Source organism: Calonectris borealis, chromosome 16 (genome assembly GCF_964195595.1).
Source record: "Calonectris borealis chromosome 16, bCalBor7.hap1.2, whole genome shotgun sequence".
Lineage (NCBI taxonomy): Eukaryota > Metazoa > Chordata > Aves > Procellariiformes > Procellariidae > Calonectris > Calonectris borealis.
The window spans coordinates 16096331-16102050 of NC_134327.1; positions in this window are offsets into that span (position 1 = coordinate 16096331).

The window sequence follows — 5720 nt, forward strand, 5'->3', positions numbered from 1 at the left end:
GTGACCACAAGACTGGGCACCTCGTGCCTTGAAGGATGAGATTTGTTCTCTCTCTGTGCTGGGCTTGGGATACGTTAGGAATAAGCGGGGCAGAGTCACAGCTTGGCCTGTTCTCCAGCCGATGGCCCGTCAGCGGGTGTGTTGTGCAAACGATAAAACACACCAGCACAGCCACAAACCTACACGGCCCGTGAGCTCCCCGGAGCCACGAGGACAGCCCCCAGCCTGACCCGCTTGCTGCAAACTGTAATAAAATGTCCTGCGAGTCTGAGCTCAGGCTGAAGTAACAAAACTCAGCTGTTCAGATGAGCCAAAGCCCACATTTGCTTTTGTTTTGATTCCCCCCCCCCCTTCCCTTGATACAGAGCTGCAAGCGTTTGAGAGCGTGGACGGTAAGGCTGGGTTTGTTCCTGCCTCTGCACTGGGGGGAACATCCTTGCTCAAAGGCTGGAAGATGGGTGAAACAGCGGTGAGGAAAGGGTCAAAACACATCCCTCCGTCTGCGAGCAAAAGAAAAATGTTGGCAGAGCAAACTTTGCCACAGGAATAAAAGGTTGTCCTGACTGTTCATATTACTCCACATGGGGTGAGTAAAACTGTCGGTCGGACTGAAGCGTCTGATATACAAAGGGGAATAAAAACTCATTAAAGGTCTAAAAGGAAACACTATTAAAATACCAAATATAAAATGGAGGAGACCTGATCACCCTAGTGCTAGAGAAGTGTCAGGGTTTGAATGAACCTGACTTTTTTTTTTTCCTGAAAGCAGAGGAAATGTGTTTTGTGGAAAGCCAGGTGGGATGAGGGGCAGGTAGAGTGTCAAAGAGCACTGATAATATTTCAGGGTCTCACTAGGAGCCTGAAATACGAAGGGGATTTATTCGGCTTTCGGCAGGGAGGAGAGTGCTAGCAGATTTTTGAAGGCATTCCAACAAGGTTCATATTCATCTGTTTCTTAAATCGAGAGCTCTTGGCTGCCGCTGTGCCGAGGTAGGGAGCATCTCCACTTCTCCCCTCTCCCGCCCGGGACGCAGGCTGGCTCACAGCCGAAGGCGAATTAGCACCGGTGGGTCCTTGTGGTTCTCCTGCCCTGGCCCGGCTGTTGTCCCCCTGAAAAACCAACAAACCAGACCATTTTTACAGGGCCTGAAATACCCTGAGAAGGGTCTTTCTCACGGCATCTCATTTCTACTTTATTTGGTCTTGGGGAAGGAAAGAAATTACAAGGGGAAAGAGCTAAACGAACCTTTTTCTTTCAAGCATTAAAAAACCACGTTGTCCTGTTAGCGCTGGAAGTAATGAAGCCTGGCTTCCAATGGATTTGTGCCTCATGGTCGATGGACTTTTAAACCAAATTGTACCGGGGCTGCGGCAGGCTTTCACCCCTTCTTAGACACCAGAAAAGCCATGTGGGAAAAAAGACATGATGAATACCTCACCCAGAGCAACTCCTGCCTGATCAGCCACCCCATAATCCCCTTCTTAAACATTTTCTCCTGTGCAGATTCTCTGGTGTCTCGTAGGCATGAATGCTACCAAGGCTTTTCCGTGGCTTGGGAATTTTTGCCCCATCTCTTCCTAGATTTGTAGTTTTCTGATTGTGATTGAACTCGGAGAAGGCATAAATGGAGGGTTTCTCTCTCTCACACATGCACATCTCTTATCACAACACTTTTAGGAATGTGATACTTTTGGGATTTCTACCTGCTGTCCATTTGGTTGAAATTGGCACCAGAATTCAGTAATTACCGGGAGTTGGGGCTGTGAGGGAAACATGCACTCATGCATGGGCTATCACCACAGAAATCTCATTGCCTCACAGAATCAGGGTTCAAGTAAAAGCTCGTTTCTTATTTAGACGGAGGTAGAGAGCCACTAAGGCAGGTCCTGAGCTAACTCATTTTTCTTGCTCTGCTACCATTTTTCTCCTCCTGCACAGCGAGGCATGTTTTCTCCTTAACCCCTCCTCTTGGATCCTTGGAGAACAAGGATGGTTTCCTCCCATCTCAGCAACATCAGGATACAAACAGGGCCTGTCATTCACTCATACGCACGTTATAATCACATAAGTCCTGTTTCCTTATGAAACCTGAGCAGAGCTGATTCCGCACAGCAGACGACGCTTCGTCAGCCCGTTGCAATGCACTAGGAGGCACTTCAAAGATTAAAGCGGGGGGGAACCCGCCTTCATGTCACCATGGAAAGTTTGCCCATTAACAGAGGCGATGAATCTGCGGAGACGCCGAAGGTAGCTAGAAAAGACCACAACTCTCTTCCCAGAAGCTCAGTTATAAGAATCTCTTTTACAGTTCCAGCACTGAACATCCTTTTTTGGGCCAAACAAGCACAAGAGCCATGACATGAGTCAGCTCCAAGTGCCTGGAAAGACCTGCGGCACCTTGGTTGGGCTCAGCAGACGGATGGATTAGCACTTGTCCATGTGGAATTGTAGGTTTCAATCCTCAGAGCCTTTTCCAGTCAATTGATCTATCCCAAGCCTTTCATCGGGTACAAATGGGCCTTTGACTTTCAACAGAATGAAGCAGCAGTAAATATAAATGGGACGTGAAAATTTTTTTGAGCGGACATTTTAATGGTCTGTTCGCTCTACAGCTCTGCTGTTGCGGTCAGAGGGAAATTCCCCATCTACTTCAGGAGCTGGTGGATAGAAACCCATTCCTCCAGCCCTTGGCTGTTCCTTCCCAGGGAGCAGAAGTCTTCTGCACCTTTAGTTAGTGCCCCGACCTGGTCCAGACTGCTCCTTGTCAGGCCTCCTGGAAGCACCGATGTGGGTCCAGCCTGGACCTGTAAAATCAACCAAGAGCATGGCAGGGTTGGGGGGAAATGACGGGCACAGTCCCAACAGCCGGTAGCAGCTTTACTGATGCATGGCATTGTGCATTCCTTCCTTAATGTTTCAGCTTCCAGACTGCAGCTAATTATTGTCTATATTCCACTCTCTATTTTGAAGTTGCCAGGTATCCCCAAATATGCCCTCATCTTCTTTATTCCCAAATCTCTACTCCCATTCCAGGCAGCTGACAGACCCCGCGCTGCGCCAAGCCCCAGCAGCAGCATACGGAGTTCCCGCATCCCTCTCGCAGAAAGGGGCAGAGGCAAGCGCGCGGCACAGCAGTCTGTGCTGTGAGGTGATGGGAAAGCTGCTGCTCTCGTGCTGAGACACGAGCAGAAGAATCTGTTTGCATTTCCAGGTGCGTTTTGAGACATTCCCAGCACTTCATGGACCAGCTCCTGCTGGCCATTGAAATGGACTGAACGCCAACCTAATCACTGGTCCTCTCACTGTGACTGTGGGAGTTCACTGGAAGCTCTTTCTCTTATTTACTTCACGCAGCTTGTGGCTCAGGACGGGGCGTTACGTTTGCCTTATGGGCTCAAGGAGCCGGAGAGCTGTCTCTTCACCCCAAACGCAGAAGACACTGACCTACAAGATGAAGACCATGAAGCAGGAGCCTATGATGTCAATCCCAGACCTTGAGCTTTGCTAGGTCTGGGCACAAAACCCGACATGGCAGAGCAGACTGAGCTCAGGCGATGTGAAATTTAACCAACATATTTTACACCCACACCACTAAAAATAGGACGCCGACGCCAACTCTTCATCTGGAAAGAGAGGAAACACCAGCGTTGCTGTGTTTTGGATGAGGCGCAGCACTGAAGTCCTGACCATATTTAGCCATAAGATCATCTCGTAGGACTTCTGCATGAGAGTGGAGTTTTAGAAAAATTATTCTGGCCAAGTGCCAGTTCTGCCTTTATTATTTCTCCCTGCTATCTCAATACTTCATTTCATCACCTAAATTGCTGTGTTGAGTTACTCGAGGCTGCTAAAATGCTGTCATGCTACAGAGGCAACTATATGAAGGAAATGATGTCTCTACTGAAAGCGCTCCGTACAGCTGAAATCAGGCCACATATTTAGGTGTCGGGTTTAGATTTTTCATTGTAAGCACAGAAACTTGAAACATTTTGCCCAAATGTGTTGAAAGCTACGAAGACATTAAAGATTATTCATGGAATAAATTTTTGCAGGAAGATTTTTTTTAATGCACGAGTGTTTCAGGCAGCGTGTTGCAACGTGTGCAGCCGCTTACAGAAAAAGGTGATCATATTCTCAGTACTGTTTCAATGATTCCTAATATTAAAAATACCAGGAATGTACCTCATTTTTATGATTTAATGGCATTTTCTGCTTAAGTTAAAATAGTTCCTAGATTTTCCTTAACTATTAACTAATTACTAGTAATGAAAAATTCCCTGAGAATTAGTCTTCAAATGCCTCCCTACCAGGCGCTATTAATACCTTCACTTTGCCGACAATTTTTAACCACAAATACTACGTTACACTTGTTGCCCTGAACGCCAGAAAAACGTCCTTATTTTATTCGCAACTCCCTTGTCCGCTTTTTCCCATAGAAAAAGCGATTACTTTGCCAACAGCATATTAATATATTGCAGCTTTACATCTTCAGCTTTCCATGTTTCAGAATTTCCATTTTTGAGGTACTTTCTGTCCGGCCGGGTCCTGCCTGAGCCTGTGTGGAGCTCTGGTACCATCTAGTGTTACTGGGGAAATCCTCAGCTGCTGGATGTGGCCTTTTCCTCGCTGATCTCCTGCTGGGTTTGCAGTAGGAAAAGCCTGTCGTGACAGAACTGGCCATTAGCGATGACCACACGCAGTAGAAACATTTTCTCCGCCAGCGGCTGCTGTTCTGGCCGTGGTGGCTTGGGACAAGCGTGTCCCAGCCTGACTGGAGGGGAAGCAACTCCCCCAGCTGCGGGGAGGTGCTTGGGGACGTATAGCCGGGGGTGTTTGCAGGTGGTGGCCTGTGGGGTCTGGGCCACCGAGAGACCCCCAAAAAGCCACAGGAGACGTGATGGGGCTTCACTGCCATGAGGTGTGGGAGGCGACCTCCCTCTTCCCCTCCGGCAGGGCCTCAAGAGGACGCGCAGGACCCTGCAGCGCTGCCGCTGTCCCCTCTCATTCCACAGAAAAGAGGAAGGATGACAGCACGGCCACGCTAAGGTGGTTCTCTTTGTACTCAGAGTGGCGGGGGTGGGAAGAAGAGCGCTCTCGTTTAGGTGATACTGCGAAGTGCATGGGCATCCTGAATCCTCCAGTTCATGCATGTTTCAGAATAAACATTTCGATAGACTCAAGGTCAATCATATACTATTTGCGATGACAGGGTACATACATTTCAGTACGAACACATTTTCAGTTAAGTGTATTTATCATCTTCATTACCCAGTGAGGGCTCCCAAGAACTTTCTGTCCTTCAGTAACTCCAGTCGTGAGATACCTCGAACTGAAATAATACCGTTCTGCTGCAAATTAACCTAAGTACTGAATCTAAAATCCAAAACTGCTACTGTGTATACAGAAAAAAAGCATTCAGCAATATGCCAGTTAGATTTTGATAGAAACACATTCACACTCATTGAACTTTTCTCTGATTTCAGAACAACTTTCTCCATTTTTTCTAAGATTTTACATGCATGTTTCACCTCCAGGTGGGATTGGTTAGCTTTTCTGTAGTTAAGCTTGTTTAGCTTTTCTTCATTTCTAGGGGTTTTTGTTTGGTTTTTGTTTGGTTGGTTGGGGTTTATTTTTTAATGGTCAACAGCTTTGCACTGCTTCTCGTTCCACAGCCTGTGGAGGATGAAGGGTTTATTTAAACACTGCGGGAGCCCCCCCG